Source organism: Danio rerio, chromosome 23 (genome assembly GCF_049306965.1).
Source record: "Danio rerio strain Tuebingen ecotype United States chromosome 23, GRCz12tu, whole genome shotgun sequence".
NCBI lineage: Eukaryota > Metazoa > Chordata > Actinopteri > Cypriniformes > Danionidae > Danio > Danio rerio.
The window spans coordinates 46,620,477-46,642,084 of record NC_133198.1 but is presented as its reverse complement, the minus strand read 5'-3'; the positions used below and the strand labels follow the sequence as shown (position 1 = coordinate 46,642,084).

At 38.9% G+C, this 21,608-nt stretch overlaps 1 protein-coding gene across 2 annotated transcripts in view; it reads right to left on the bottom strand.

Moving 5' to 3' along the window:
- The window catches only part of quoa (quattro a), a 75,079-nt gene extending 53,740 nt beyond the window's left edge, over positions 1 to 21,339 (bottom strand). For both annotated transcript variants that reach the window (XM_073939429.1, XM_073939428.1), the window contains exon 1: positions 21,223 to 21,339. The gene's annotated coding sequence lies outside the window, so the exon portion shown is untranslated. The remainder of the gene's footprint in view (positions 1 to 21,222) is intronic.
- Positions 21,340 to 21,608: the final 269 nt, after the last annotated feature.

Sequence of the window (21,608 nt, the reverse complement as noted above, 5' to 3'; positions counted from 1 at the left end):
ATTAAAAAAACAATACAATTAATAAATGTTTCCCATTAGAGGCCGGTTGTTTTTACACTCTTGCTGCATAATTGTGTTTAAACCCTTTATATAAGTGTTTTGTGCATAATAGGTCCCCTTTAAGGTAGTTTTCAGGTAGTAGATGGTCAAATCCTGTCAAAAACAGCTGCCACTTTTGTCTAGAAATTCATTCATTCATTTTCCTTCGGCTTAGTCTCTATTTCAGAGGTCACCACTGAGGAATGAACCGCCAACTATTCCAGCACATGTTTTACGCAACAAATGCCCTTCCAGCCGCAACCCAGTACTTAGAAAACACCTATACACACTCATTTACACACACGCTCATACACTACAGCCAATTTAGTTTATACAATTCCCCAATAGCACATGTGTTTGGACTGTTAGGGAAACGGGAACACCCGGAGGAAACCAACACAAGGAGAACATGCAAACTCCACACAGAAATGCCAACTGAGCCTTTCTTGCGGTGAGGCGACAGTGCTAACCACTGAGCCACTGTGTCTCCCCTCTTTTGTCCATAAATGTCATATCTAAAACCCTATGAATCGAGACCTGGGAAATGTGTAAACTCTCCAGCAGTCAGCAAACTAACAAATGTCCCTCACTGATCCCAGATAAGAGCAGAACACAGACATAAACACAGACGAAAGCTCAGGAGATCCACATCATGTACAGTCTCTCATACAGACAGCAGGAGCCGTGTATTCTGTAAGTGTGTTTACAGCAACACACAATCAGCAGAAGCACAGTTTGTGGTTTTCAGACAAACATCTGCCGTATAAACACACGGAAGCGCAGGAGCTGGTGTTGTAGAAACTCTGAGACCCTCAGAGCTCTACGTGCGGAGTGAGAAATGACTGCTCTCTAGAGCTCCATTAGATAAATAACAGTTAAAGATAGCAGCCATTAAACCAGCCAAACCCACTGCTGGAGTCTGTGTGTGTGTCAGAGAGAGAGAGAGAGAGAGAGAGAGAGGGTGTGTGCGCACTCAACTGATAGACAGAGTTCAAACACAGATCACGGGAAGGAAGCACTTATTGAAGGCTCTGGACATCAGACACTGTGTTTAAAGTTCATATGACGCTATTATGTGATCAGGATTTTTAACTATGTACAATTTAACAGGTCATTTTGGCCCCGTTTACACTGCCAGTTAAATGTGACCCAATTACGATTTTTTGCTTGTATGTGACACAGATCGGATCTGTTCTATGACCGTGTAAACTAGAGCTGCACGATTCTGGCTAAAATGAGAATCGGGATTTTTTTTGCTTAAAATAAAGATCACGATTTTCTCACGATTCTGTAGATGTAAATTAAAGGTATGGTACTGTATAACAAACATATGGCACAACCTCGATAATAATATAATGTGTAGGTCTACTGGTTTCTATAAATAATTCTATTCTACTTATAATAGTTCTGATGTTGAATTATTATGTTTGAGATATATGCTTGCAATCTGTCATATAAGACAATTTTATTCACTGTAAAATCAGACATTTGCCATTATCAGATTATATTCAATTATATATAGGCTAGAGTAGTTATACTGACACTGTAAACCTTTATTTTCATGCACAACTGTGTGTTCGCTATGAAAGAAAAAACATCAAATGCTTGTCGTAATCATAACTCTAAAATGCGATATGATCATTTAAATGAGGTGCACACTTTCGGTTTCATTCTGACTGCTAAGTGCTTGTTCATAGTTTGCGCGCGGCTCCCAAACGATCCCTCCGTGCCACAAACTGAATATTATTTGCAACTGTATTACCTGTTACTCGCAACATATGCAGATTCTGTTCACTAAAGTAGACACGCACCCTTTCTGTGATAACAGCTCACGGTCAGCAGCTCATGTCACGTGTGATTTCCCGATCGCAAAAACATCATTATGTTAAGACAAAAATGACATTTTTAGGGGAATTATACCTTATAAATACAGTATGCGACTCATTCAACATCATTTGGAGGTGTCAATATCACTGAGCAACGTATGTGAAACAATGAGAAGACTCGTGCAGCCGCCTTTGCTTCTCTCCTGAACTTGAAAATATGATTGGCAGAATCGAAGAAATGCTGGATTAAGATCGTCTAGGGGGTCGAATCGAGATCCCGATCTTTTAACGATTAATTGTGCAGCTCTAGTGTAAACACGAAAAAAAATGCATGTATTCGGATATTCACAGATTGGTTTTAGGCCTCCTTCATATGTGGAAATAAATCAGATATAGATCGGATATGTGACAATGCGACTGTGATGTAAACAGGCAGATCAGATTTATTGAGGCATTTCGTTCTGTACATCATTAAACTTACGACAATGGGGTGCTTCTCCGCGGTTTAATGACGTAGAAGGAAGAGCATGTGTGGAGATGCCAACGTGGTAAACAACATCAGAGCAAACACAGAGGAGGAAAGGGGTCAGTCGCCACAATTTGCTCCCACCAGACTTGAGATCTCTCTCGTACCCATACATTCCTCTGAATTGTGGAGGACATCATTAAAGCATATAAACCGTAAGTGCAAGCTGCGATGACTGCCTTTTCCCACCTCCACCTCAAAATCATTTTAAAGTTAGGTGAATTTTATGTTGTAACTTTTGCTTTTTGTCGCTATTAATACACACAGTGCGGGCGTTACATAGAATATACATTCTTTCCAACACCAGTGCGCACACAGGCAAAGGCTACGGGCTCTATTTTGACGGTCTATGCGCAGAGCGCAAAACGCAGGGCGCAAACGCTTTCAGGGCGTGTCAGAACGCATTTTTGCTAATTTAAGGACGGGAAAATCTGCTTTGCGCTGTGGCGCATGGTCTAAAAGGGTTGAGTTTATTTTCTTAATGAGTTATAGGTGTGTTTTGAGAATAAACCAATTAGAGTCTCATCTCCCATTCCCTTTAAGAGCCAGCTGCGTCGCGCCATAAGCGCATTTTGAACTAAAGTAAGTTCACTTTCGCTTTTGCTCTCTTGGATAGGGAAACCTTTACGCACAGACATCAATTAGCCTATAAATAATTAATTTCGTTTGTTAAGCGCAAAGATTTGTTTCAAAACTATTTCTAAATTCAGTTCTAATTTCTAGCAAACGAATAAATGAACAATAATGACCAAGTGTGGTCAAAATACTGAGTTACTTCCAAATACACCTGCCATGCCCCATATGGTCTAAAACCTGACAGGTAATATTAATATTAATGTAATGTAATATTTTAATCCTTTATATTTATATCCTATATATATCCTTATTATATCCTATATATATCCTTATTATATATATCCTTAAGATATAATATATTTTTCATATGTAAAGATATTTGCGTATTGCTCTGCATCTTGTGTGTAGTGTGTAAGCCAGGTGCACTTTGCGCCAGACAATAGACCGACTTTGTTCTGGTCTAAAGATCAGACTATTTACAGATTCTCAAAATAGCAACGCGCCAAATACGCCTGCTTTTTTAGACCAGAACGCCTATGGGCGCACATTTGAGCGCAAATGCATTTGCTATTTAAACAGTGTAGCGCAACACCTCAAAATGACCCTTGCGCCGAGCTGAAAGTAGCAAAAGAGTATTGCGCCGCACCTTGCGCCACATTGCGCCAGGTGTATGATAAGGCCCTACATCTTCAACTGCACACACACACACACACACACACACACACACACACCCACACACACACACACACACACACACACCAGGGCCATACCATTACATAAACTGTGTGGGGGTAAATCTGGACTGAACCATTCGCTGCTTATACAACACTTCACATATTTCGCAGAGCTAAAAACAAGACAATTTCTTCCATCGTGGCTAGTCCCAGATAGCAGGTAGTAATCGGCCCGAGCTTGGCTGGCCCTCGGCGCCTCTGGCTCCGACTCGGCATCGGCGAGTGTTATCCGGGCTGAGTATGGCCCGCAGCTTGCTCGCGCACATGCGTTTGTGATGCGGCTGTAAAGCACTGGCCCGAGTCTGTGTGTAGAGTCCGGGCCGCTTCTGGCAAGGACTCGGCTTGTTTAACTGATGACAACCGATTAAATTCTTATTTTATCTAGTAATTTGTTAGCTCCACGTTTCATGATAATTTGGGAAAATATCCATGGTACGACAGCAACAAAGTACTAAGAACATTTTGTGTGGATGGTCGCAATGTTTAGACACAAACAAAACAATATTATTTATAAATAGATTATATATATATCATCATGACACAGATGCTAGAACCCGCCTTTATGCATGCGCGACATCGTAAGTTGTATGGCAAGTGTAAACACATGAATCGGATATGGGTCACAATTAAAAGAACGTGTAAACAGACAGGCAAACAAATCAGATATAGGCAACAAATCGTAATTGGGCATCAAGACCTGATAGTGTAAACGGGGCCTTTGATTATTTGTGCATGACACTGTTTACTAGAAAACATTGTACATTGTTTTGCATCCTACCATGTACAACGTGAGCAAAAAGCGTCCCTGTGTGGACGGGCCTTTATGTCGAGTTCAGACTGCATGGTTTTAACCCTCTTGACTCGCCGAAAGGTTTTGAGAAATCGCCAACATATGCCTGAAATCACAGGTGCTCGTGAGTGACTATCACATAGTATGAATTATCATCTGAGAGAGTCACCGATGAGTCGCAGATGCCTGTGAGATATTTGGAATGCTAGATATCTGGAGCTGTCTGTGATTCAAATCGAGCCATTTAGAATGAGTTCTGACCGAAAATAACATCAGCGATCGCCTACAGCCAATGAGAGAGCAGCATTCACTAGCGTGGGTATCTGCAGGCCAGCGGGAGGTTGGGGGAGAAGTTTAAAGTGCTCATTTTTAGTTTATTTGGACCCAAGAATTGGAGGAAAACTAGTGTAAATTTGACAGCAGCACACATGTCGGTTTGACGTGTCATCTGAGCTATATCACAACCAGTCGATAAAGAAAAAAAGTTGAGGAGAAATTGCTAATTCCCTTCAAACCCAGGTGTGCAAACGTACATTTTCTGCCCCACCAAAAGCTTTTTTCTCATTATGTAGTCAATAACAAAAGATATACTACTTCACCTCGCGTTTTTTCCATGTCAGTCCTCGCGTGTTCGCTTGTGAGATGTAGTTTGGACGAAGTTGTCAGCAATTCTTCCTATTGTAAAGTCTTGCAGTGTGAAAGCCCCTGTCGCCGATCCATCTTGGAGTGTAAACAAAGCAGCGACAAAACGCTAGCCCAGATAGTCATGCAGTGTGAAAACAACTGTGACACGACTACTTTGAAAATCACGCCACTCTGCATTAGTGTGCAAGGTTTGTGTAACCATGTTTTAGGATATGAATACAAATTTAACAAACGCATACACACACTTCAGTCTTCAATGTGCAAAGACCCTAAAGTCCACATGAACCGGATGTTGTGACGTACTGTGACACAGTTCCTAGAGAAATAGAATATTAAGTAAACAGTGGGCGTGGCTCGTTTTTTTACTGTGAGCTGATTGGATGTAGTTAAGTAGGTGTTTCATTCAGAAAGATGGGGAAAAGGGTTTGGGGAGAGTGATTACAACCTAACAGACTCCTCCTGCTCACCATTTCTGTTTGTTGTCAAAACTGACAGCTGGAGGGGCGTGTTTAAATATGTTAGCCACGCCTAATATCTCAGGCAGGCCTGGGGTCCGTTCTTCGTAGGTGGATTACTCAGTTAGCTGGATTTGGATATTGACACTTTGACACGATCCAGGATCGTTTCGTTCTTCAAAGCTGATCCGAGAGTTGTTGTCATAGCAACAGTTATGCTAGCTCAAACCTGGTCGGAAGCAGGTTCAATTCATATAAACAGGATTAGATCGGGTCAGTTCAAGCTAAGATAATACTGAAATGTACCGAATTCTGATATTTTCTTACATTAGTAGTTATATACACTTGGGAAAATAGTAAATATTTTAACTATATATATAAAATTATAGTTATTAATAGAATAAATAAAGTTTTATGCAATCTGCACCAACGAAATGAAAGTACAAAGACTGCCACCTAATGGTGCAAAGACAAAACCTATTGATATGAACTTTTTAGATTGCTTTAGTACAATTTGTGTATAATAATCGAAATGCACAATATGTGACTTTTGTATAGCAGTAATACATTTATGCAGTCATGAACATGTTTTGATAGTTAATATGACGATGATTTGATGCTTCATAAAAGTTGTAGACGCCTTTACCATATCAAAATGTTTCTGTAAACATCCAGTTATTCTTTACACCAATTAAAAATCCAGCTATTATAATACTACTATAATAAGGAAAATCCGCTCTAACTGTAAAACTAAATAAACTGCTCTTGACACATGAAAGGGCCAATCATGCAGCCCACAACAAGGTGTAAAGTTATTACGTGTCATATTTAACAAACCGTTTACTGCTCATTTTATGTAATTTAGCTCACATGGATAATTGAATATTAATCAGATGATGTCATTACACTTCTGTGCTGTCAGCCAATCGTTGCATTGCTGATCATGATTTCGAGGATCGATAGATCTGTCCTTCACAACACACACAGCGATCTCAGATCAGTTCATCCTGACATTCTAATCTGATTCACGAACTTGTTTGAAGAACCAAATTAGCCAGAGATCAGTTATCAAGATTAAAAGATGCAGGATCTGCTAAATCATCTTAGATCATTTAAGCGAGCTATGAAGAACGGACCCCTGATCTGAGAGTTCAACTGAAAACAAACAGGAAATGCATTTTCAGATTTCAATCAAAGATTACAAGGGCAAACCATTTTTTTATCTTAATGACATGCGCAGATCAATTGTTCAGCACAAAACTAGCAATGTGAGCTCACAAAACAACATGGTTCGTTTTGATTTCATTTGTTCCTTAATTCACATCTTAGTATGGAAACAGCTAGTGAGCGATGTGCACTGGTGCGATGAGAATCAGCAGATCTGCGGGTCAGTGCAGTTCGTGTGGGTTTGTCAGAGCTGCCGTGACTGTCCTCGGCCTCGTGACACATCCACATTATATAAGAAAGTGAATTGACAACAGCTAAAGTTAGTTGCGGTGCAACCGGAGAGACCAGACGTCTCATCCGTTTGAGGAAGAGAAACTCTATCACCATTATTACTGTGTTGACGTTTAGTCCATTCACATTTGACATTTAGGGTTGAAGTCAGAATTATTAAGCCTCCTGTTTCCCCAATTTCTGTTTATCACAGGGAAGATCGTTTCAACAAGCATAATAGTTTTAATAACTCATTTCTAATAACTGATTTATTTCCTCTTTGCCATGATGACAGCACATAATATATGACCAGATTATTTTAAGACACTTCTATACAGCTTAAAGTGACATTTAAAGGCTTAACTAGGTTAATTAAGGTAAAGTTCGGGTAATTAGGCAAGTTATTGTATAACAGTGGTTTGTTCTGGAGACAATCCAAAACTAATATTGCTTAAGGGGGCTAATAATATTGACCATTTCTTGCGAATCGCTCGTGTTGGAAAAATCTGAACTTCAGCGGACATTTGCTCCACGTTACCCAATCAGGAGCTTTCTCTTGTATGGGGTGTGATTATGACGTAGCGCCTGTTGTTAGTGTCCCAGGGGGAAATCCTCCTGCCGACAGTCAGAAGCACCGCTGAAAGCTTCCATCATCCATCATCCAGGTTAAGTTTCTGTTGGTGTTTATGAACTCACTGGGCTGGGAGCACTTCAGAATGGATCTAGTGGACTCGGACACGACTCCAAACGAATCGACGCTGTTTTTCAGCCTTCATAAAGCACATTAACACAGCTATTCTCTCACTAAAATCCATGTTAGCTATTTAGCAATAAAGCTAGGAAGACATGAGCCCTGCCCGTGATGTGAGTCCATGTCTATTGCTCAGTGAATTTGACGTGTGAAATAAGCAGATTTGTCGTGCAAACGAAGCAAGTAAACTCAAAATATTCACGCTTCTATTTACCCGCGAATATCGCGATTTTTCCTCACATGACGCGTCTGGTGTGAACACAGCATACTCTATTGCTCTTTAGACTATCCAAAAGAAATACTGGGCTAATAATATTGACCTTAAAATGGTTTTTTAAAAATGTGGACTAATATACTAATATGCCTACACACACTTCTGTCCAAACAGCTTACAAAAGATGATTTTCATCACACAGTAGGTCCCCTTTATTATTGATTGAAGCAATTACTTATAACTAAGTTACTTTTTAGACAAAATAATGAGGAAAGTCATTTAACCAGTTAAACTCTGCTGTTATTTTGGGATTTCCGCCTGGATTTTGCCTACCCAAATTTAAAAGCTTCCCAAATCCACATGCAGAGGTGTAAATGCAAAAATTTGGTCTCATTTTAAAGAAAACCCTTTGAATTTTCATAAAACACTATTGAAAGTGTTTAAAAAATATGTAAATGTCGTCTGCGTTGTAATAAACACCTAAAAAAGAGGTGCTTTTTTATAAACTCAAATTTGAAAGTGTACCTTTTAGGTTCTGTGTGGTATAGGTTGCTGTAATTAATTTTGGTGGTTCCTGCACATGTCTGTAATCATAGGAAAAAAGAAAAAGGTCTCCACCTTAATCTATGCAAAAGTTATTGAATTCCAACTGATGAGAGGTGCTGTACAAGCCACAGGGACTGATCATTGTTTTCATATTTCACTATTCTTTTGTTTGATCAAACATAATTCACTGTGTTTGGACCACATCAGACATATAAAAGGATTACTAATGCACATCACCTCAAAAACAGAGGAGAATGGCCCTGAAGCGCACAGCATAAGGTAAAAGATGACAGCTGTCTGTGCTATCTGGGGCTGCTTATTGATCATGAATGTATTGTTTTCACTTCTGCGCGATAGAAACACAGCGATTCATTCGGCAACTGTTTGATATGTGAATATAATTCAGTAAAAAGAATGCTAGAACCGTATGAGCACCGGCAAGAGCTTTCATTTGAGCTATAACTTGTACATGTGTCATATAAAAAATATAAAAAAATGAACCAATGTTCAAAACCCAGCTTGGGTATCCAAAATACTGTGTATTTAAGTGTAAATAACTTTTGAACAGCAGAATAAAAACCTAAGTGAGGGATAAGTCCATAAAATATAGATTCTACCCTTTCAAAAGAAACCACTTATGGGGGTCTGGTGCAACGCTAGCCCTTTGAATCTTAAAGCGAAAGTACTGTGTCCGCAGAGTTTAACTGGTTAAATACAATTTGAATTATTAATTACTTTTTAGAATGAACTTTTCCAACATTGGCCACAAATGTAAAAAATTAAGTAAAATCCTGGAGGTCCGGATAAACAAGCGCCTTCTGAGATCAGCAGCAGGTGCAGACTCACATTCACAGCCAGTGTTTGGATGATAAACGCTGTGATTGGCCTTGATCCGACTGTAATGAGTGCACACATCTGAACTCATAATCCTCAGGGATGTTAATATTACATCCAGTAATGCGGCGCACGATGGGAATGTTGCAGTTATACGTGTGCCTCCTGCAGGCCTGCGATCGGTAAATTTACCCACACAGAGACGGGTGCTATTTTCACCCACGGCGAGCAGAAGTACTCGTCTGTCAGAGATTATCTAAACGGTTTTACCATATTTTACCCTTCACAACATCCACGTGTGTTTGTGTTGGGGATTCAGGTGTAAGATCGTTTCATTTTGCACATTCTGACTGGAGAAATTACTTTAACCCCTTAATAACCCCCCTCCCCCCAACTCTTTAGTGCATGGATTTAAGTTCTGTCCGATTTTAAAATAATAATAAAAATAATAATAAACGCTATTTTTTATTGCCCATTTGAAAGTAGCATCTCAATACACTTTATAGATAGACACAAGTTCAAAAAGTTAAATAAGACTTTTTACGCTCATGAAAGTAACACAACAATAAATGCATGTTTATTACATAATATAAATGTATATTACATACAATATGTATTTTGTTTTAGCCTAAAATTGACAGAAAATCAAAGCTAAATATCTCAATAGATTATATTCCAAATTTGAAGTTGATATGTCCAAAAATTAGCTGGTTTGGCTGCAGTACCAGACATGACCACATCCAGTTTCTATTGGTGAACAGTTTCTATTGGTTATAAGGTGTATAAGTTTTGCACAGCGGATGCCCTTCTAGCTGCAACCCAGTAGTGGGAAACACCCCACCTCCACTATACACACACTCATACACTATGCCCAATTTAGTTAATCAATTCCCCTATAGCACATGTGTTTGGACTGTGGGGGAAAGCAGAGCACCCGGAGGAAACCCACACCAACACGGGGAGAACATGCAAACTCTATACATAAATGCCAACTGAGCCAGCCGGGACTCGAACCAAAGATCTTCTTGCTGTGAGGCAACAGTGCTAACCACTAAGCCACTGTGCCACCTAAAATCAAAATTCGCAATATAATTTATTTTGCTAGCACACATTTTTATTCTTTAAATTAACTATTAATCAGTGCAAGTTAATCCACTGAATAAAAGTTTGTTTTGGTAATCTTCAATCAAACTCTAAACACTTGTCCGAGTCCACTAGATCCATTCTGATGTGCACACAGTGAGTTCATAAACACCAACAGAAACTTAACCTGGATGATGGAAGCTTCAGCGGGGCTTCTGACTGAGCCGAGCCCAGTTTGATGAACTGTTGTCCGGTGTCTGCAGGAGGATTTCCCCCTGGGACACTAACAACAGGCGCTACGTCATAATCACACCCCTACAAGAGAAAGCTCCTGACTGGTGCAAATGTCCGCTGAAGTTCAGATTTTTCCAACTCAAGTGATTCGCAAGAAACGGTCAATATTATTAGCCCCCTTAAGCAATATTAGTTTTGGATTGCCTCCAGAACAAACCACTGTTATACAATAACTTGCCTAATTACCCGAACTTTACGTTAATTAACCTAGTTAAGCCTTTAAATGTCACTTTAAGCTGAATACTAGTATCTTGAAACATATCTAGTAAAATATTAGGTGCTGTCATCATGACAAAGATAAAATAAATCAGTTATTAGAAATGAGTTATTAAATCTATTATGCTTAGAAATGAGAAGTCTTTTCTGTATTAAACAGAACTTGGGGAAAAACATACAATATTACTGTTTGAGTCACTCCTAGGTAAGTGGCCGGTATTAGATTATGACGGTTTGATAACCTTGGATAAAAATATCACTGATTTCACTAGCCTGATCTCACGAGAAAACGTAAGTATTTTACATTTTGCCAGTTTAGTGGCTAATTCGTATGAATTCGTACGAGTTCAGTCATACGAAATGGTACGATTTTAAAAAGGAGGCGTGGCACCTAACCCCACCCCTAACCGCAACCGTCATTGGGGGATGAGCATATTGTACGAATTAGATCGTACGAATTCATACGAATTAGCCACTAAATGAAAAAGTTACGAATTGCCGTAAGATTGTGTTGATTTCACTGTATTGCAGGGTTGCCTGGTTTACCGGTACTATGGTAGTATCGCGATACTATGTCGTCAAAAATACTGGCGGTGCCACTGTAGTTTGTAAACGATAATATCGTCGTTAATGGTTTATCGACAATAGATAACGTTTTATGTAGAAAAGTCACTAAAATGCTCACACATTTGTGTATAAACCCTTTTATTTAAATAGTCTGTGGAGCCCTTTAAGGTTGCAAAAGTGTGTAGAATTCGCGGCTTTTATGGTAGCTTATTGCACGTATTCTAACGCTTTAGTTCGAACGCAAATCTGAATCGGTTCATTTTTGTTTCCATCAATATGATTTATAACCGACTGCGACAATCTCTTTAAAAGAACTCACAAAGTGAAATTTCGAATTGTTTATTCATTCATTCGTTTTCTAGTTGGCTTAGTCCCTTTATTAATCTGGGGTCACCACAGCGGAATGAACCACCAACTTATCCAGCCCGTTTTTACGCAGCAGATGCCCTTCCAGCTGCAACCCATCTCTGGGAAACATCCACAAACACTCATTCACACAAACTATAGACAATTTAGCCTACCCAATTCACCTGTACCACATGTCTTTGGACTGTGAGGGAAACCGGAGCACCCAGAGGAAACCCACATGGACGCAGGGAGAACATGCAAACTCCACACAGAAACGCCAACTGAGCCGAGGATTGAACCAGCGACCTTCTTGCTGTGAGGCAACAGCACTACCTACTGCGCCACTGCTTCGCCCATTTTGAATTGTTACTATAGTATATTGTAAAATGTACAGGAGGGCTTGTAATTCTGACTTCAACTGTATATGCTGGAGTGCTTACAGGTTAACGCACCTTGAAGACTTCAAGTACACTACAAGTGCACAATCCATGACAATTGCTGAATTATGTGTACTAAAATAACATCATTTGACATAGCATGCATACTACTCTTGAAAATCCTCACATATAACGTATACTCCCACAAATACACTTCTTAAAAATAGTGTTGTGCACGCTGCGCAGTATGTAGTGAGGATTCCGATCATAGCTGAGAGCAAAAACACCACCGCTGACTCCAAATGTGTAAAAGAAGCAGATAAGAGCGATCGATGGCCATTATCCCGGACAGAAGCGCTCTCTCTGGGAAAACAACACACTTCGGCGTGTAATGTGCCTTCACTGTGTCATAAACAAACAAGCGTCTTCAGACAAACACACAGCATTTCTGCTTTCCCTGACTGCAGCAAAGCTCAGTAATGAGGCGTCAGTTTGAGCTCTTCAACACTTCTGCTTGCTCTTTCAAAGCAGAATCAGGCTTCGTTCTGAAGTATGTTAGTTAAAATAATCTGGCCAATCAGAACTGTAAAAAGTGCAAATGTTGAAGGATTTCATAACAGAAAAGATAAAGATCCCCCCCCCCCCCCCCCCCCCCCAAAAAAAGTCTCATTTATTATTCATGTTCCTTCAGCTCTGTCCCTTTATTCATCAGGGGTTACCACATGAACCACCAACTTAACCAGCATATGTTTTATGCCCTTCCAGCTGCAACCAATTACTGGGAAACACTCATACACTCTCATTCATACACTCATAAGCTGCGGTCACACTGGGCTTTTCCTCCCATAGACTTCCATTCATATGCATGTGGATTTCGCAGATTGCTGCGGTGCAAAGTTCAAGCTTGATGAACTCTGACCTGCGATATCACATCATTAGACTGTGTGAGACCAATCGATGATCAAAACATGACAAAAATTTAAAACATGGAGCAATTACTCGCTTTTTTTAATGTTGAATAATCTTGTTTAATCCTGCCTCTTTTCGCAGTGCCGCACGACAGAATTTCGCACTCACAAACTCAAGTGTGACCGCAGCTTTAGACTACGGCCAATTTAGCTCATCAATTCACCTACAGCACATAACATCATGTGTTTATGGTTTACAAACTGGCTGTGCAGTCAAAGAAGTGAGTTTACGTATGATATACTGTACATATATCCTAGTTTAGGGTTGTTCACATAGTTAAATATGCTGTGGAGGAACTATGGTTTATGTATGCAGAGTGGTGTATATACACCCGCTGGCCACTTTATTAGGTACACCTGGCCTTCTGCTCGTTAGCGCAAAATTTCTAATCAGCCAATCACATGGCAGCAACTCGACGCATTTAGGCATGTAGACATGGTCAAGACGATCTGCTGCAGTTCAAAGTGCATCAGAATGGGGAAGAAAGGGGATTTAAGTGACTTTGAACGTGGAATGGTTGCTGGTGGCAGACTGGCTGGTCTGAGTATTTCAGAAACTGCTGATCTGCTGGAATTTTCACGCACAACCATCTCTAGGGTTTACAGAGAATGGTCTAAAAAAGAGGAAATATCTAGTGAGCGGCAGTTCTGTGGGCGCAAATGCCTTGTTGATGCCAGAGGAGAATGGCCAGACTGGTTCCAGCTGATAGAAAGGCAACAGTGACTCAAATAAGCACTCGTTACAGCTGAGGTCTGCAGAAGAGCATCTCTGAACACACAACACGTCCAGCCTTGAGGTGGTTGGGCTGCAGCAGCAGAAGACCACACCGGGTGCCGCTCCTGTCAGCTAAGAACAGGAAACTGAGGCTACAATTTACACAGGCTCACCAAAACTGGCTTTTTCAGGCTTTTGGGGGGTTGGTGTAATGGTGTGGGGGAGATTTTCTTGGCACACTTTGGGCCCATTAGTACCAACTGAGCATCGTGTCAACACCACAGCCTACCTGAGTATTGTTGCTGACCATGTCCATCCCTTTATGACCACAGTGTACTCATCTTCTGATGGCTACTTCCTGCAGGAAATTGCACCATATCATAAAGCGTGAATCATCTCAGACTGGTTTCTTGGACATGACAATGAGTTTACAGTACTCAAATGGCCTCCACAGTCACCAGAGCTCAATCCAATAGAGCACCTTTGGGGATGTGGTGGAACGGGAGATTGGCATCATGGATGTGCAGCCGACAAATCTGCAGCAACTGCGTGATGCTATCATGTCAATATGGAGCAAAATCTCTGAGGAATGTTTCCAGCACTTTGTTGAATCTTAGAAGGATTAACGCAGTTCTGAAGGCAAAAGGAGGTCCAACCCGCTACTAGTAAGTAGTACCTAATAACGATTTGTTTGTTGATTTTACATTGATTTTATGTAAGTCACAATGTATCCTGAACTCTTATTATACAGTTATACTATGTATATTCATACTTTCATTATATTTCAAAAGGTCCCATATAATGAAAATATGACTGCTGCTGATAACGCTGTCTGGCTTTATTCTGTGATAAACTTTATCTCTTAAATATTCTTCTCTGAATAAGTATTTTCAGGAAACTATCAGGATAAAAATGCATGTTATTTTGCCCTAGATGAACCGTGATGCAGACTGCTCATCTCCTGCATACTGAATGCTGTAAACATGTTCACATTATGTTTAATGAGCACCTATAAACCCTTAAACTTTTCCATAAGTCACAGTAGTAGTCCCTTAAGCTACGCGCCAGTAAACATTATGACAACAGGTGAAGCGCGCAGCCAAGAAAAGCGCAGTAAATAATGCTCCTGATCCCGGAGTGACGGAGAAACAGACCGAGCTGATGTTTCTGTCCACCTGTGCTCTTCATGTCACTGTGAGGCTATTTCTGACGCTTCACTACAGGACACTTTTACTGCCCGGCTCCTCCTGTCAGGACCTCACAATCACTGACCCTAATATTTGTGCTCGAATACTGATATCAGCACAGTTAAATTACACTGCAAATCCCACACAAGTTGTCCCAACACAAATCGATTAAGTTAACTTAATCTTTTTACAAATTTAAGTGGATTGAACATAAAACAATTAAGTTGTCCCAAAAAAAAAACCTCAAGAATTTTGTTGATTCAGCTCATTTTAAATAAGTAGTTTGAACAAGCATACCTGTCAACATTGGGATGTGAAAATTAGGGATATGCTCGCCATAAGGGATACCCCCGACCCCCCAAAAATCCTAAATCTGTTCATCTTAGCAGTTTTATTGTAAATCAACAGTTAAACGGTCAGTAATATGTTTTAACCACTTAACCTCTGCTGCTTTTTGGGGATTTCTGCCTGGATTTTGCCTACCCAAATTTAAAAGCTTCCCAAATCCACATGCAGAGGTGTAAATGCAAAAATTTGGTCTCATTTTAAAGAAAACACTTTGAATTTTCATGAAACGTTATTGAAAGTGTTTAAAATAACTGTATATGTCGTCTGTGTTATAATAAACACCTAAAAAAGAGGCGCTTTTTCTATTTTTTTATAAACTCATATTTGAAAGTGTACCTTTTAGGTTCTGTGTGGTCTAGCGTGCTGTAATTAATTTTGGTGGTTCCTGCACATGTCTGTAATCATAGAAAAAAAAGACAAATGTCTCCACCATAATCTTTGCAAGTTATTGTATTCCAACTGATGAGAGGTGCTGTACAAGCCACAGAAACCGATCCTTGTTTTCATATTTCACTATTCTTTTGTTTGATCAAACATAATTCACTGTGTTTGGACCACATCAGACATATAAAAGGATTACTTATGCACATCATCTCAAAAACAGAGGAGAATGGCCCTGAAGGGAACAGCGTAAGGTCAGAGATGACAGCTGTCTGTGCTATCTTGGGCTGCTTATTGATCATAAATGTATTGTTTACATTTCTGCGTCATGGAAACACATCGATTCATTCGGCAACTGTTTGGCATATGAATATAATTCAGTAAAAAGAATGCTAGAACTGTATGAGCACCGGCAAGAGCTTTCATTTGAGCTATAACTTGTACATGTGTCATATAAAAAAAAATGAAAATGAACCAATGTAAAATACCCAGCTCGGGTATCCAAAATACTGTGTATTTAAGTGTAAATAACTTTTATACAGTAGAGTAAAAACCAAAGTGATGCATATGTGCATAAAATATAGATTCTACACTTTCAAACGACACCACTTACAGGGGTCTGGTGCAACGATAACCCTTTAAATCTAAAAGCGAAAGTCAATGATGTCACGGTACCGGGTCCGCAGAGTTTAAGTTACAAGTAAAATATAGTACACATTAGAGCTGCACGATTAATCGAAAAAAGATGGCGATCTCGATTCGACCCCCTAGACCAGTGGTTCTCAAACTATTTTCACCAAGTACCACCTCAGAAAAAAATTGTCTCTTCAAGTACCACCATAATCACCGGTATTAAAATAAAGTAGCATAGTTGGCCAAATTAAGCAGCTACAGCACTGCACAGTTCGAAAATGAAGCAAATTCATATTCATTCAACGAAATTCTATTACATACAAAATATGAATCTAATCAGTCGGTTCTTGTCACGTGACTCAACGTGCGGCATTCTGAAAAAATTAGGATGTTTTCATCTGGGGACGCCTGGAATACACAAGCGCGTCATTCTGCAGTACTCATTTTGCTAGCCTGTTGGTTAAATTTTGGCACTCAAATGACTGAGATGAAACAAGGGAACACGGTCATTTTTCAAAATAAATTTTTTTCTAAATAAATAATCATTCAGACTCGGATTATAAATAAAACGGAAATAATCAATGACTTTTTTGTGCGACCTGGAACCAATTGATCTATAGACCGGTGACGGTCTATGTCCCAGGGGTTTGAGACCACTGCTCTAGAAGGTATCTGCTCTGCAAGCACCACGCACCTCTTTCTCTAGTTCTGCGCCAACCAAATTGATGTTCTAGCAGCTGATTAGGCGATACACTAAACATTTTATGCACATCGCTTTGATCGTAGGCTTTAGAGAACAGCCGTGAAATGTGAAATGCTGATCACATTGGTCTTATTGTACAAATTAAATTCATTACTCAGTGATTTCTCTGCGTACCACTAGAAGTAAGCATGCGTACCACAGTTTGAGAACCACTGCCCTAGACGATTCTAATTCAGTATTTTTATGATTTTACCAATCATATTTTCAAGTTCAGGAGAGAATGCACATCATTTAAATTAATCCTATCACATTTTAGAGTTATGATCGTGACAAGCATGTAATATGGTTTTCTTTCATAGCGAAAACACAGTGTTTTGCATATAAATAACTGTCAGTATCAGTGTCAGTATTACTACTCTAACCTACACTCTCAGAAATAAAGGTACAGGAGCTGGCACTGGGGCAGCACCTTGTCAAAAGATACATATTTTTACCCCAAGAGTACACAGTGGTACCTCAAAGGTGTATATTAGTACCTAAATGTACCTAAAAAGTACCTTTGAGGTAACATAATGGACACTTCAGGCACAAATATGCACCTTTTCAAAAGGTAAAAAAATAAAAAAAAACAGTGTCAGTTCAGTTTTTAGAGTTGAAGTTCAGTTTAGTTCAGGTCAGTGTGGCTTAATTTTCACTGCTGTAAGTTCAAACACTGAATGGCAAATCCATTGATGCGTAGCTCCACAAGTCCCAAACCAAGCAAGCTAGTGGTGACAAACAGTGGTGACAAAACTTCACCAATAGTGTAGTATTACTATAGTAATTCATAGTAAATGCTGTAGTGTTTTGAACCATACAAATGTATAATACTTTAACAATACTTTAATATTTACAACAGTGTTAATGAATGCTAAAGCTTAGTATTGCCTATAGTGTACTGATAAACTGTAATAAATACTGTAGTACACTTTAGTTTTTACCACAGTAAACTGATGTGATTTATTCTAGTATTTCAATTCCATTCACGTTTATTTCTCTAGCCCTTTAACAATGCAGATTGTGTCAAAGCAGCTTAACATAGAAGATTTTAGTAACTGAAACTAGGCCCGGATTAAGAATTCAGAGGCCCCTGGGCAAAATGTGTTGTAGGCCTCCTTCTTATTTGTACCCCTATGGTTGAATTAACAAATATGATTAATATAATATTTTTTACATAAATGATATACAGTACATATATTTCTAGTCGGCGGCGCAGTGGGTAGCATGTTCGCCTCACAGCAAAAAGGTCGCTGGGTCGATCCTCGGCTCAGTTGGTGTTTCTGTGTGGAGTTTGCATGTTCTCCCTGCGTTCGCATGGGTTTCCTCCAGATGCTCCGGTTTCCCCCACAGTCCAAAGACATGCGGTACAGGTGAATTGGGTAGGCTAAATTGTCCTAGTGTATGATTGTGTGTGTATGTGTGGATGTTTCCCAGAGATGGGTTGCGGCTGAAAGGGCATCCGCTGCGTAAAAACTTGCTGGATAAGTTGGCGGTTCATTCCGCTGTGGCGACCCCAGATTAATAAAGGGACTAAGCCGACAAGAAAATGAATGATATTTCTATTCTACAAAGATTTAACTTATTTTTTAAAGCATTTAAAGCACACTTCGAAAAATATATACTAATACAACTAGTGAAAATTAATGTATTTTATTATACTTAATCAGATTCACTGAAACAGTGCTAAAATTTATATTTAAGGGTATTTTTTAATGTATAACTTCTACAAACTTGTAATGCATATGATTTGGATAACACCTCTCAAATCCAATTCTATGAATCTGAGTCCTCCATAATACACACACTTATTAATGATTCCTACTAGTCTTCCTCGGGATGAAGAGTAGGCAAAATCTGATATGTAATGGGGGAAAAAGGAAAAACATGTTCATCAGACACTGGATTCGAACCGGGTTCTTGATCGATCGCATCAAAAGACTTTGCCACGTTCTTCAGAGCTACGCCACTCAGCTGACTCTTGCGCTCTTTAGTTAAATTGTCTCTATCAAACAAATGGTGATTGGTGGTAATTGTTTACATACAATAGCTTATTCCAATGAGGTGCGCTATTTGCACTTAGCCTGTACCCCCCCCACACAAACACACACCCCTTTCGCAGGGGCCCCAAGTGCGCACGGGTCCCTGGGCCTGTGCCCACAATGCCCGTTGGTTAATCCGGCCCTGACTGAAACTGTGTCAGTTCAGTTTTCAGAGTTAAAGTTCAGTTCGGTGTGGTTTAATTTTCCCTGCTGAAAGTTCAAACACTGAAGAGCAAATCCATTGATGCGTAGCTCCACTCAAACCAAGCAAGCCAGTGGCAAGGAACAAAACGTCACCGTTAGTATAGTATTACTATAGTAATTCATAGTTAACGCTATATCGTTTTTAAACCCTACAAGTGCATAATAATTTATAAATACATTATAATATTTACAACAGTGTTAATGAATGCTAAAGCATAGTATTAACTACAGTGAACTGATAAACCGTTATAAATATTGTAGTACACTAGTTTTTACTACAGTAAACTGATGTTGTAATGGTAGAAAACTTATAGTATTGGGTAATTTGTTTATACTCCTATAGTTGTTGCTTTACCAAAGCAACTGTAGCATTACCACAGCATTACTGTAAAAGATTCAATGATCAATTAGTCCTGACAGCATGTTTTTAAGTCATTGTAACTAATTAAACAGTTCAGTTGAACGTAATATAAGTTCAATGGATTCATAAAGTTAATTTGATTTAGCTTAAAAATTTAAGGCAACCAGGTTTTTTACAGTGTATAGCATGGCTCAAACACTACAGTGTTTACTATAAATGACTATAGTATTTTTTCCAAGAAGGTAGTCAAGAAAAAAGCGTCAAGCAGCTTTTTTTAGTAGCAAATAACAGTAAATGAAACCTTATTGTCGACCAATTCATGATAAATCCTGAGATATATATACAGTTGAAGTCAGAATTATTAGCCCCCCTGAATTATTAGCGCCCCTGTTTATTTTTTTCTCGAATTTCTGTTTAATGGAGGAAAGATTGTTTCAGCACATTTCTAAGCATAATAGTTTTAAAAAACCTATTTCTAATAACTGATTTATTTTATCTTTGCCATGATGACAGTAAATAATATTTAACTTGATATTTTTCAAGACACTTCTATACAGCTTAAAGTGACATTTAAAGGCTTAACTAGGTTAATAAGGTGATCTAGGCAGGTTAGGGTAATTAGGCAAGTTATTCTATAACGATGGTTTGTTCTGTAGACTATCGAAAAAAAAATAGCTTAAAGGGGCTAATAATTTTGTCCCAAAAATAGTTTTTAAAAAATTCAAAACTGCTTTTATTCTAGCCGAAATAAAACAAATAAAACTTTTTCTAGAAGAAAACATATTATCAGACATACTGTGAAAATTTCCTTGCTCTGTCAAACATTATTTGGGAAATATTTAAAAAAGAAAAAAAAATCAAAAGGGGGCTAATAATTCTGACTTCAACTGTATATATATATATATATATATATATATATATATATATATATATATGTATATATATATATATATATATATATATATATATATATATATATATATATATATATATATATATATATATACACACACACACGTCTAATTTCATATGCTGGCCTGAATTTCGTATAATGTCTGACCTGATTGAGCTTTATGTCAGCGCCGTTGATATATTAGGAAAATTATGCGTGAATGAAAATGTCTATATTTAGAATCTTAACGTACGTTTCAACATTCTTTTAATGTTTTAAAAGACTATTCCAATGGAACCGTTAACATTCGAACAAATCGACAACATACAAAAAAAAAGAACAAACATTCCACACATTTTCGCGCGCATGTAGCCAGAGACTCTTATTTAAACAGTTGTGACCACAAAAGTTCCTGAACACTTTTTTACCTGAACATGATAAATAAAATGCGGAGTATTTTCGTATACAGAAAGTTAATTTCTGTGTCTTCTTACCTGAGGCTGCAGATGGGACTGTCTGTGTCCTGTGCGTGCATGCGCGTGTGTGTTTAATCTGGATTCTCGGTGTGAGAATGTGAAAGCACAGCTCGACTCTGTGATCTGCTAATCAATAACGCTGTGGATGACAGCAGCTGCTCTTCTGCTCCGTGTCTGCGCCAATCACTGCGGTGCCGAAGCGTCTCCAAACTCTAGCAGCTCCTAAAATAACTCAGGGGCAACCTGGAGATCCTGTAGAGGTCTTTAAAACATCTCGTTTGCCTTTTTATAACTACGACAAAAGTCATGTTGAAAACTGTAGCGGTTAAAAATATTAAAACGATATCAAATCATCGCGGAGAAAAATAAGTAAATAAACGCAGCATAAATCGCGCAATATGAAA